Here is a 14,312-nt window from a genome sequence, read left to right as displayed (position 1 = left end):
CGCAGCCATGCGGCTTGTCAGGTTCCCCGCGGCGCGCGGCGCTGACGCAGGCGAAACCGCCAATCTCCGGACGCCTGGTTTCTCCGTCATCCACCAGCTGGCACGCCCCTCGGAAATTGCTCTCCTTCAGCTGCATTACTCACTTATGACCAGCAGAGGGCAACCGCTTTTTCAACTGGGGAGCTAGGAACCTGAACGTATTTAAACACGCTCCGAGGCCAGCCACCACCTCTCTCTTTAAAAGGGCNGAATTGAATGAAAACTATTTGTACAAACCACTTTAGTAAAAGCAATAAGCTGGGCGTCAGGACAATTCAGTGAAAACAAAACTTACCTGGGGCACCTGAGTGGCTCAGTCGGTTAAGCGTCCGACTTCAGCTCAAGTCATGATCTCATAGTTCGTGGGTTTGAGCCCCGCATGGGCTGTGTGCTGACAGCTCAGAGCCTGGAGCCTGCTTCAGATTCTGTGTCTCCCTCTCTCTCTGACCTTACCCTGCTCACACTGCCTCTCTCTCTCAAAAATAAATAAATTAAAAAATTTAAAAAAAAACTTACCTGAAATCAACTACCCCAGAAATGATTTTTCATAAGTTTTAAATAGGGATTAGTTTTGTAACCCTTTGCATGCTCATAAGACATTTGCTTGTTTGAATTTGAAAATTGTTTTCTACTCTAGTTTTTTTTTTGGTCCTGTCTTGATTGTTGGTTGCTACCCACAATCTGCATGATTTGAAAGAGGGAAAAGGTGATTTAGCCTACATGTAAATGTTCACCATCAAGGAGCTACTTTACCAAATGAATTTGTTTCGCCTGCCATGCAGGGAAGACGTAAACAAGTACAATGAGATTCCTCCCACCTATCTCCTATCTCACTCAAATTCACAAACTTTATTTGATCAAGGGCCTGTAGTTAGACTGTACCATTCTTTTGATCTAAAATTTGATCAAAGTGGCACAGGAAGTCAGGCATTGGTGTTCCCTGTTTCAAGAAAAGCCCTATTTAAGTCAAAGTCATCAAGCACGTGGTAAGAAAACCTCTTTTCTATCAGGAGAAGTTAGATGTGACTTTGACTCCATGTCCACTGACCCCAGAGAAAAAGAGAAAAGTAGCAACTCTCTGTGTCTTATTTTACCATTAACCTCTTCCTTTCCAACATGCACACACTCTATATTACATTAGTGGGTTTCTTTTCCTCAAAATAGCGAATCCCTGCACCAATATAAATGTGCAATAACTGGTAGTTTTCTGAAATAAGTTACAATGTAATTTGTGCCATATACTCTAATTTTTATAGGAAATATGCACATTTATATGATTAGAAAAGAATCTGGATGCATGAATTCTATGCGTTAGTTATTTTGAGGGTGAGTTGCTTTTTAAAATTGTGTGAGTTTTCACATATAATTGTAATGAGTGTGCATTGTTTTATATTTTTAAAAAGTAGAAACTTAACCAAGAAAGGGTTCCCATTGTTGACAATTTTGTTGTCACAAGATATACTCAATTTTTAAACAGTTTAATGCAGTGCAAGGCGAGGAGTCTTGGGTGCTAAAGTTACATTGTTTAAATCTGAATCTTGGCTCTGCCGCTTACTAGATGTGTGGCATTGGGCAAGTTCTTTTTTAATAAAAAATATGAAATTATTAGAGTAGACTTTACTGAAGAAATGGAATTCGTAAATTCGAACTACAACTACGTGTAAAGATTTACGGAAGATAGCTTTATGTAAAGGGCAATGCAGATAAAAAGGCCATTCCATCAACTGGCTTTTGCTGCATAACAAACCATCCTCAAATCGGGCGGCTTTAAAAACAATCACTAATTCAGTTTATAATTCTGTGAGTACAAATTTGGGCTGGGCTCAGCTGGACTCATTCACATGTCTGTCAGATGTGGTCAGTCCACGTGTCTCATTCTCTAACAGGCTGGAGTAGGCTTGTTTGCCTGGCAGCTGTTTAGCTTTCTGAGCAGAAGAGAGTGGAAGAGCCCACCAGAGAAAACATGGCCTCTTGCACAAATGCAGGCTAATGTGTGAAATACTTATGATCTCAAGTACTTTGTACTTTGCCTAAGAAAGGATCCAGGGCTATTTCTTTCATATACCAGGTGTGCACTGGAAGTCCCTAAAAGTGCCCCCACCTGATACAGTAATAACAGTCCTGACAAGAGTTTAATCATCCTTATTCACTGACTTTATCAAATTGTTAGAATGGATGACGATTTCATCAACATCACAGCCACCACCATGATTATCATCACCATAGCTAAACTTTATCACAAAACTGCTGGGCCCTGTGGTAAGTGCCTTAAACAAATCCCCAGCGCAGAATCTTTAGGCACATATTACCATTATTAAATAATTTTACAGATGAGAAGACTATAATCTAGGGAAGCTTTTAAAACGTTGGCCCCATGAAGGTCGCAATCCTGTCTGTATTGTTGAAAGCTGAAGGCCTAGCCTAGCACGTGTTTCTTGAGTGAGCAAATGAATGAGTTTTCCGAGGATACACAGCTGCTAATCAAGGAATCTAACCAAGGCATGACTCATTCCAGGCAAAGCTTATGCTTTGAATCCCTAAAACTCCTCACTGTTCAAACACACAGGGCCAAAGATAATAAAGGAAGAAATTTTAAGAGTCAAGAAAATGGGTGGCTGAGTTTAGTTAGCCTCTGCCTAAAAACAAATGGTAAAGTGGGAATCAGATAAAACTGGTAAACAAAACCTACGTAACAGGCTTGGCAAGATGTCAAAGCAGCTCTGTTTTGGGCCAAAGTGTGAGTGCTAGTGGTCTTGCAGACGGTAATTCAGACAAGATGGCATGGCGGGTAGGAGCCTGGTACAAGAGTCCGGTGGTTAGGGTCTCAGTGGCTCTGTCACCCTGGACAACTTATCTACTCTTTTTAAACTAACTTTCCGATCTGTAGTGTAGAAGTATAATGATAGGGAGAAGCTGCAAGGAGTAAATGAGTTAATGACAGTGTGACACTGAGCACGGTGACTGGCCTATAGTACGTACTTAATAATATAGGCTTTTTGGAGTCCATGAGCAACACTTCAGGCATAATATGCCTGGTTCAGCCTGATTAAGGCTGTAAAGCTGAATTTGGGAACAGGAGCTATGACTCTTTGGATGAAGAGTGAGGCAGAGCCTTGGACCTAAGAGGAAAATTCATATAACAGTATGAATAAAACTGGAGAATAACATGGCCCCATCTCCAAGACTGAATGTTTTGTTTTGCTTTGGTGTTATTAGCATGATTAGCTTCAGCTCCTTATCAATGTACTTACCCTTATAAATAATTTATATACATAAACATTTGATTCAGTTTACAACAATAGAAGACTTCGAGATACTATACTCTTAAATTTTCTATTGATAAAATTCACTCTAGATATGAACTATGTTTACTAAGATAGCAATTTGCAATTTCTTTTGTCAGTGGGAAGAATAAAATAGCTTCAGTACAAATTGATTGAAATAAATGTTTTGGGGGAAACAGGTTTTTTCAGTAATTAAATAAATTTAAAAATACAGTGCTTGGGGGGGAATACATGTGTGGAATTTGCCTAATGGGTTTTGGAAATGAAGAAACAAAGTCTGAACAGATACTAATGTATCAATTAGCTACGGTTGATGTTCACTGCTTGTAATTTACAAACTGTGTCAGCAGATGGCATACGTGAGCTTTAAATTTGTAAAGTTTTGCTTTAACCCAAAGCACTGCAGGAATGGCAAGAATCAAGGCAACTGTTTATTGACGGCTTGTTTTTAACCTACAATCCTTAAAAATGGACCTGGCATAGACTTTTAACTCTGAAAGCCCTTTCTATTTTCTTATTAGATTGCTAAACTGAGGAGTGTACACTGTGCTTACACTGAGAGAAAAAAAGAATACATTATATTGTATTGAACATGCTACATTTTACATTTTGCAAACTATTTTCAGCTGTTGCTGAAACTATATTCTGCTGTTGCCGAAAATACATAGAAATGAAGTAATTCAAATATATTTGTCTGTAAGTTAAGACCCAACTGCTTTAATAATGTTTTATTGGTAGTGAAACCATACTCCAGAGGATTAATGAGGTTGAAACCAGCAGTTTAAAGCTTGTTTTTCAGAGAGCTAATTTCCCCTAACTAGCTATCGTGTGTTTTTGGACCCTACTAACAAATTCATTAGCTGTCTCTGCAGAAATCTGGACCCAAGGTCAACTGATAAGGCTCCAGCCTACGCCTAACTTACCTGAGATAAGGAGTCCAAGTCCCCATCCAGTTTATAGCAGCTCTCCTGGCTCTCTGGGAGGAGCATGCCCATAGTCCCTTCTCCTTGTCCTAAGATAACCTCCTGACATCAGGGCTGCATCATGCCTCCTTGTTGTTAGTGAACATGGGATGTATGTTACATATATCTTTGCTCAATGCACATACCCCATCTTTCTTCATGAACAGTCCTAAGTTTTCCTGTCCTTTTCATCAAAATGTATGTAATCTCAACACCCATGATTATAAAAATCGTGTTCTTTTCTCCTTCAGGGGGGTGGATTTGAGGCTTGTCCTCACGTCTTCTGGTCTGGTTGCTTCTGGAATTAACCCTTTCCTTGCTACATCCCTGATGTCTCAGCAAGTGGCCTTGCAGTGCACCATCAGGAAGATGGATTTGGGTTTGGTTCCAATAGCCCCGCCTGTCAGCAGCAGCACCTGAAGTGTGCTGAGAAATGCAAGTTCTTGGGCCTCACCTTAGGCTTCCTGAATTATAGGTCTGGGGATGGAGCTCAGCAATCTGTTTACCAAGCCCTCCAGGTGACTGTAATACCTGCTAAAGTTTGAGAACCAGTGCCTTGAAAGAAACTTGAATTACGGGAGAGGCTCTGAAGTGATCATTTTTATTCAGATATAATTGATATAAATGCAGTAATAATTACTGTGTGCTATTTACTGTTCACACACAGTAAAGTTTGCAAAACAACGAACATAAAGTAGTACACAATTTGCATAGAATCAGAGACATAGAATGCCATTGCTTAATTTCCACACATTGCTTATACTGAATGAAAAATTTATGTTCCCTTCTAGACTCTACCAAAAGGGATAAATTATGGTAAATTGTGCATTGGAATTTAGCTAAACTAACGAATTAAAATTAAATCAAAATATGATTATTTCCAAGGAGTACAGAACCATCTTCAGGAAGGAAGGAAAAGAATTCCCTATAAAAGGGAATTTGTTTTAACACGTGTGCATTCCATGCTTTCTCAGGCATAGTTAATTACTCCTGCAATTCTGTAGCTGAAATAAGAGGCACAACTATTCAAATTAACAACAAATAGGGGCACCTGCATGGCTCAGTTGGCTAAGTGGTCTACTTTGGCTCAGGTCATGGTCTTGCCTTTCAGGAGAGTTCAGCCCTGCATTGAGCTTTGTGCTGACAGCTCAGACCTTGGATTCTGCTTCAGATCCTGTGTTTCTGTCTCTCTCTGCCCCTCCTCTGCTCACAGTCTGTCTCTCTCTCTCTCACAAAAATAAATAAAGTAAATTAATTAGCAACAAATATACACAGGCCATGTTTTTATCTGTAAATAAGAGAAGTTATGCAAAACTTGCTTATCACTATGATAATTTTATTGTAAACACTGCTTTGCCTCAATTACCTTCCTACCTGAAAATTTTTATTAATTTTTGTGTTAATTCAGAATTTCTCAAAGAACACATAAACTTCTGGTTCCCATGAAGAGGCAGTGTTTATTCAACTTCTGCAGTCTAAAGGCAACCTTTCTTCTTGTCCATGTCCATAATGCATAAACACAATTTTTACACTTTTAATGGATTATTTGTAAATCAGGTGCTTATGACGGTGACAATAAGAGCAAAAGACAAATAATCATTACTTCTCACTCTCTAACAATGGAATTATTTGTGTCTTTCTCAGTTTTGTGGTAACTACATACAATATTGTTCAAACACCCTGGTCTTTATGCTTAGATTTTATTTCTTGGCTGGAATTGAGATTCTCTGATTATCACCTAAGAATACATGTGTTATAATTCAATAGAAAGATCTAGATACATACATATATAATTTAAAGATGAACTTTAAAATATGGACTTTGATAAAATCATACTAATTTTTAGTTCTAGTTACTTGAGGTGGCAAGCATCTAAGTATCAATTATTAACAGGAAGGCAACTACATACCATTTGAATAAAAGATTCTAGTTTAAAAGGATCGGTTTAAACAGTAAAATGAGAATTATACTCTCTAGCTCTATCCATGTTGTTGCAAATAATGAGATTTCATTCTTTTTTTACGGCTGAATAGTATTCCACTATATATACACCATATATACTATCTACACACCATATATACTATATATGGCATAGTATATATGTACTATATATATATACTATACTATGTGCTATGTATATACTATAGTATATAGTACATATATACTATACCATATATAATACATATGGTATGTAGATTTTATATATATATATATATATATATAACAGACTGAACTACCTAGGTGCCCCTATCCATTCATCTATTGATGTACACTTGGGTTGCTTCCATAATTTGGCTATTGTAAATAATACTTCTATAAACATGGGATTCATGTGTCCCTTTGAATTAGTAGTTTTGTATTTTTGGGGTAAATACCCAATAGCACAATTAGTGAAACAAGAGAAAGACAAATACTGGGGAGCCTGGGTGACTCAGTTGGTTAAGCGTCCAACTTCTGCTCAGGTCATGATCTCACTGCACCTGACTTTGAGCCCCACATCGGGCTCTGTGCTGACAACTCAGAGCCTAGAGCCTGCTTCAGATTCGGTGTCTCTCTCATGCTCTGCCCCTTTCCTGCTCATGCTTGCTCTCTCTCTCTCTAAAGAATAAACATTAAAAAATGTTTTTTTTAAAAGTAAAAGACAAATACCATATGATTTCACTCATATGTAGAATAAGAAACGAAACAAATGAGCAAGGGGGTAAAAAGAGAGAGAGAGAGAGAAAGACAAGCCAAAAAACCAACTCTTAACTATGGAGAGCAAACTGATGGTTACCAGAGGAGAGATGGGTGAGGGATGGTTGAAATAAGTGATAGGGATTAAAGAGTGCACTTGCCGTGATGAGCATTGAGTGATGTATGAAATTGTTGAATCACTATATTGTATACCTGAAGATAATGTTGCATGTTAACTGTACTGGAATTAAAAATTTTTAAAAAGAAAAGAATAATAAAAATAATTTGGGCTGTGTATGTGAGTGTATGTGTGTAGCCTTGAGAACTAATGTTGGCTAGGAAGGAGTAGAGGAGGTATGATAGGGGCAGGGGTGCTTTCTGAGGCTATGATGTCATCTTTATATAATTTACTGCCCTTTTAGGAAAGCTCGGGTTGGTATTTCTTCTAAGACCCTGGTTCCTTCCGAACTAGACTTTACACAAGCAGAGTTTCCATATTGTTATAAAGATTTTCAAATCCAAGGAATGTGGCTGGCAAAATTAAGCATGGTGCTTGCAAGATTACCTATAGGCACTCTCATTGACTTCTCCCTCCCATTAGCTGACCACAGAACAAAAATGGGAAACTCTTTCTTTTTTTTTTTTTTACTATTACCTTAAAGCTGTAGTTTAATAAACCATCAGTTGGCTGCAGAGTTTGTGTGGGGTGAATTCACAGATCTTTGACACTAAAAACATTCCAAAGAATGGGATATAAAGAGTTTGAAGGTGGGAAGTAGATAAAAATGAAATTTAGATAGTGCATTTTGATGCATAATTTACTCTCAAGTTATTAAACAAAATGCGTATTAATGGAGCCTCCTCAAGACTCTCTCTTATGACCACAAGGTGCTCTTAATACTTCTGTGCTTTGGAAATTATTACAGTAATGAATTTATCTTTATCCAGTGGCAAAGGGACTTTCCCAGTGGTGAAAGAACACAACAGCGAGCAGAACTTTACAAGGGAAGACAGTGCATAAAAGTCACTATTTGTCAGTAAAATAAAAATCTAGAACTCCAAGATTCACACCAAAAGGGGCATTTCTGGTTGAGGATCAGTGACTAACGAAAGCACCCTTGCATCTCACTTTCCCTTGACATTTCCTGTGATTCCTGCTGTCATGAACCATATTGGCTTTAGAGTGATGCCTACAGTGCTAGCTCCCTTGAATAAAACCTCTTCTTCCAATGTTCTTTGGCACAAGTGAACAGGTTAAGCTAGAGATTTAAAAGAAGAAAAAGATACTACAAGAAAAGAACATATCTGATATATAAAGGCAACATTTTGGTCAGGACTAAGTTAATTTTCTCTATAGCTTACTGATTTAATCCCCTGATGAAACCCAAAAAGGAATAATCTTGCCTCAATTTCTCATTTAGAACTCCCTGCCTGTTTCCAATGACCTCCTAGATTTTCCAACCTTTTTACATTCAAGGTATGGAGAGTTCACATTTTCTCTTTTGTTATCTGGGATCCTTCTTTTGAATTCTTGTTTCCAATTGGAGCACACATCTATTTACCATGTGACTAGCATTTCTGTTGAAGTCACTTCTGTCACGACTGCTGCTGACTGGAATTTGCCAGCTGCTTCAGGAGTAGGGAGTCCTGTTAAGCAAACCTGGGTGCCTCGAGTGAGGTGAGAAGCTGTCGTGGTCAAAACTTGGCAACTATGGAGATAAAGTTTCAGGTCCAAGTGCAGGAACTAAAAACTGAAATCAAAACACTGCCATGAACCAGACATTTGGATCTGAAATCAAAAGAAGCAGAACACATAAAGGGCAGTGGATCCCAAGAGATGGAGTTGTGGTTTGTTTTATAAACTTAAGGGTGTACACATTGCATGATTTGGTTGAATAGCTTTAAGATTTATGGGTACAACCAGAAATGACCTTACCTTTCAGGTGAAATATAAATGTCTTACCACTTTATCCATATTTCATATTAAATAAATTATATTAATATGATAGAGGAATATTCACATTTATAGACAACGTATATTATACAGCACTTGACAAAAGGCTACCTTTCACCTGCCGCACTACCATCCTTTTTGCTGATCAATAGCAATAGGCTAACAAATATCACAACTATTTACGCTATTATGATTTGAAAAAACAGCCTCTCCAATGATGTTTTTGTTATAAAAGACCTAGAGCCTTTTTAAATTATATTTAATTTAAAAATATATTTTTTCTCAGAGATTGATGTAGAAGTTATTAATATAATTAAAAGACACAAAAGACACATAAGTCCAGGTCTCAAAAGACTTTTTAGATAGTAATGAAAGGGAGTGAACATCTAGACAGCATAGGGCCTTTGGAGTACATTTATATGAATGAAACTGAGTGTTACTTCCTTCCTTGGCTGGTTTACAATGAGGGACAGAGCAAGTGATGATAGAGTCCCCTCCCACCTAAGGGAATCACAGCTTTTCTTTCCAGAGCAATGACCTTGGAAAGCCCAAGGAATTATTTCCAGCCTTGCAACAGGATGCTGTGAAATGACATTTGAGGACCCCTATCTTAGTGAGTAGGTAAGGGCAAATACCCTGATTAATTAATACAAAGAGCAGTCATGTGTCCTGATTCCTTGAGATTAATCAAACACTTGATGCACATTTGACAGGATCTTAGGATTTTCTGTGGGGCTTCTGACAGTCTTCTAAAGTCTCTCTGGCAATTTTCAGTAACAACACATTATGGCTTTAGGGGTGGGCTTGCAATGTATTGTGTGGCTGAGAGTAGAGCCTTTGGGTGTTAATGAAAGTTAATGACTTTGAAATCAAAAGTCCGTAGTTGATGTGAAGAAAAGTAAAGATGAATCCTCATTCTTAAATATTTCCAGTTAAATGAAAGCTATATGCCTATAACTACTTAATGTAGATAATATTGGACTATTAAAATTTTAAATAAATTTATTTAGATCGAGGGTTTGACTTTTTGCAATATGTTTCTGTATTCATTCCTAGTAAAAGACTTTTGTATTCAGTAAATACTTTTCCTGGCAAAAAGAAAAGAAAAAGAAAAAGAAAACTTTTATAAAATTTTTCTAGACATCTACGTTTCCAGCAATTCCTGAATTGGTTTCCTCTGCTCTGAGTAACTTACAACCTGTGATTTATGGTTTTGGAATAATTGAATTTCTTGGCTGTCATATACTTTGAATAAAAAATATAACATATGTTTCCAGAAAATGATTTAAGGAAGACAAGAGTGAAGTGATGCCAAGTTCTGAAACTTTATTTGGAAACTGTGTTCTAACCAAATGGTACTTAAGATGCTCTCTCTGAATTTCTAAAATGTGTTTGCTAAATAATCTTGGAAAATGTAGCCTTGGACATACGGTTTCTGAACATGCTACTTTTAAGCTAAGTCAGTGAAAACACTGGAGGGCAGCATATTTTTCTCACCTTCCCAAGCATTAGAAATGCAGAATTTTTCATTGGTGCATGGTAATAGGCTGAGTAAATTTCTTCAAAAATAGGAATTACACATCTCATTTTACCTGTCAAACATAAAATATTTAGTTATTTAATCTTTTATGAATAGATTTTTTAAAAAATATGAAATCTCTATAGCAACTTTTAGACTTTATTATGGGTTTGGCCTACACTGTATTTTTGGTAGTTTTTTTCAGTCCATGGATTTAACTGGTCTGTCAATTTCAAATTCCATGGAGACTTTACTGATTCTTTCTTTTCACCCATTTTATTACAATGATAATTGGTTGACCAAGGGTTAGAGACAGTTCCCTTCTATGTGCTTTTGATTAGAATTTTCCTATAGAACTTTCTGAGATGATGAAAATATTCTATAACTGTTGTCCATATGTGGCTATTCAAGCACTTGAAATGTGGCTAGTTCAACTGAGAAGCTGAATATTTACTTTTGTTCTGATTAATTTATGAATATATTTAATCACATGTGGTTAGATCAGTGGCTACTCTATTAGATGATATAGGTAGACCTTAGAACAGTGAATTTATGACCCTGAGCAATTCAAGTCTACATTTGTAAGTAGCATTAACATTGGCTGCTCTGGATTGTATTCAAGGATTTTTCTCAGCGGTTCTAAATTAGGGGGCAATACTTACCTGTCAAAGAGATAGGTGAAAATGTGTTAGGACATTTTTGGTTATTAGGACAGAGGTATCCTCCTGACATTTAGTGGATGGGGACCAGAGATGCTTACTGACCTGAAATGCATAGGACAGTCTGTGCAATGAATTATTGTCTACACCAAATGCCAAGAGCAACAATTTGACAAACACAAGGTCAGCAGAGTTCTCTGAATACTGTGTTTTCATTTGTGAGATCCCCTACAACTTGAGTCCTATTTATAGCAAAATCTATCTCCTACAATGTGTATCTTTTTAACTCCTGACTCCTCCAGACCTCACTTTCTTATGTTCATTTTGTCCTGTATCTTCAACCACCTCCTCTCTATATTTGAACAGACTTCAGTGTCTCCTGTCTCAGAAAATACCCTCTCTGAATTCCATATCCACTACTGGGACTCTCTCTGCCTCTTCATTCACAGCATCCTGTCCCCTGCAATCTCAGAACCTATTGGGAGAAGCTATTTTTTCGTGAAAAAAAGTTCATACCATATGTAGTTTCAAAGCACACCATTTTATTATATAAACATATCAATAGAGTCATCATACTATGTTTCACTTCCAAACAATTGTATATATGTGTGTGTGTGTTTATACATACATACACATATATGTTTAAAATTTTCCAAGCAGAGTCCACTTTTATTCTTTTATGCTTATAATAACTGCACCTTTTTGTAACTAGTCTCTATAGCACACTACCACACTAGTTTCACATATATTTTTCCTAATTTACTTTCTCCCAAGGGTAGGCTCACACTAAAACTGTAATGCAGTCACTTAAAATATTCTAGTTCATAATTCATTGTGAAAATTAAATTTTCAAGTACTTGAACAATCTCTTCCTAACTCCCTCTACTTAGTTCAGAAAGAATCACTATACATCACAAATAAATCCCTCTAGATAATGGAGTCCTGAAAATATTGGGATAAAATAACTACATTTAAAGACATATTTATACTTGGTTATATACGCTGTAGACTATTTGGATAATTGTAATGATTGCATCTCTTTTTTATATCAAAGCAATGATATGCCTACTTTTGTCCTTTGATGGGTGATTTCATAGATTATTTCAAAAGGCATTAAAACATCTTACTGATGTATTATAACTCTGTATTATACAAACATGTCTACAAAGAAATGCTACCGAAAATCAGAGACAGTGGTTATTCCTTCAGTACAAAACTACATCCTTGCATAAATTCAGTAGAGCCAGATATATACAAAATATCTTCACTGTATAGTTTAGATTTTCAGTGACAATGATTATGCCTGTTTGTGGCATCAAAAGAACAGTGATAATGTTGATTCACTGTTGAGGTTGCATTTATGGGCAACTACTGTAAAGTGCTGGATAATGAAGTTATTCATATGAGTTAGGAGACTTCAAATACTACACTAAACAACCAGAGTCCAGCTATTTCTTTTGACTATATACAGCCAGAATTTTTTATGAGTTGACTTAAATAGGACAGGATTGATCATGTTTCTCTAAAACTAAAAGACCTTCAGATTTTCATTAACTGAAATTATTGTTTTGTTATCATAATTAAAACCCATTTTTTTTTCTAAATTATAACATGTTCTCATTCTGAATATTAAAGGTTGAATTTAGCTGTGGTTCAATAAGTAACTCATAAAAATGACTTGAAAATTAACTAGCTTTGAAGAAAAATAAAAGTATATAATACAGTAACAATTACATATTTTAAAATATTAGATTTTTTAATCTGTTACCAGAGGTTGTAGTCTCATAAATATTTTCAGAGGACATGCTATTTTCTTGCCTATTCATATTGTCATAGATTTATATTTTAACATTCCATTATGGAAGAGAAGAATAGAATCTAGCTATATAAACGTAGGTCTATTTCCTTCTACAAATAACTCTTTCAGGTTCTTTGGATAAATGTATTGTTAAAAATAGTCTGTATTGTTTCATGTAAATTATAAGGTTAAAAAAAACTAAATTAAATTCTAGCAAAGCTAACTGTAACTTTACCTTTTGGGCATACATCATCTGGGCTGTAAGATGTTGAAATAGAAGTATAATGAATAGTCACAAGCCATTATGTCTGTATTTATAAATGTGGAAGTATGTGATTTAAAGTTGTTATATTTATAAATCAGTACTAATCATTGTTATTACATAAATACCCTAATAGTAAAATAGCCAAATAAGCAATCTATCTGTATACTACCTTATTTGGATATCTCAACTCTATAAATATGAGTTACAATGATATTTACACACAGCAGACATAATAAAAAGAATAAAAATGAACAAATTTAGTAGAAATCAAAGGTGTGATTTTATGAGCATAGAAAAGCCTTGAAAAAATGCTTTCTCGTGTCTTTGGGGATAGAATCTTGATAATACCTCAACAGCATTGTAATTTCTTTTTGACTACCTATTTACATTCGTGAAAGCTATAAATATATGCTGTATATATTTTCCATATTTACAGTATATGTACACACATACACACATTTATTTTATTCTTAGGCTCATTCATGAATATGCAGATCAATCTGCATGGTATGATCAAAACATTTATTTTCCTTAAATGATATTCACTTATAATTTTTCACTCTTGTGCAAAAATGCAAAAATATCATACAGATTACTATTTTCTCTCTCTAAAAAATTCTTTTTTATGCTTTAGGGTTTTTTTTTCATTTACAAATAAATTATGAAATATAATTCATTCACAAATTGGAAATAATCATGTTTTTTACAACAAGGCATTGCTGAGGTTTTGATTTGTGGTATTCTTGAAGCCATTGTCTTTCAAAACAAAGACATCAGTAGGTTATTTTTGCTTCTTGATTATTTGTACTTTTGATTATTTATATGAAATATATCATTACAAATCTAATACTCATGCTAGTCAAATAACGTTTTTGTAGAATATGAATCTGCTTATTCCTCTTTTTTTTTCCTGAAAAATCCTTAGAACAATCTGGAAAGTCCACTAAAATTACTGCACTAGAACATTTCTGGAAGGTTTTCACGCAATAAAAAAGCTGAAGAAATAAGTGAGGCAAAACTGTGGGAGAATAATTGCAGTGGGTGCTCAAGAGAGATAACAACAAATGCAAGAACTGTTTTAATTTTATCTCCTAGTCCTTTGGTATTTCCTTTCCTCATGAAAATTCTAAAAAATGTTCAGTTCTTTAAAACATGG

This window comes from Crocuta crocuta, unplaced genomic scaffold (assembly GCF_008692635.1).
Source record: "Crocuta crocuta isolate KB4526 unplaced genomic scaffold, BGI_CrCroc_1.0 scaffold62, whole genome shotgun sequence".
NCBI classification, from domain to species: domain Eukaryota; kingdom Metazoa; phylum Chordata; class Mammalia; order Carnivora; family Hyaenidae; genus Crocuta; species Crocuta crocuta.
The sequence above is the reverse complement of the archived record's forward strand: the minus strand, read 5'-3'. Positions refer to the sequence as shown.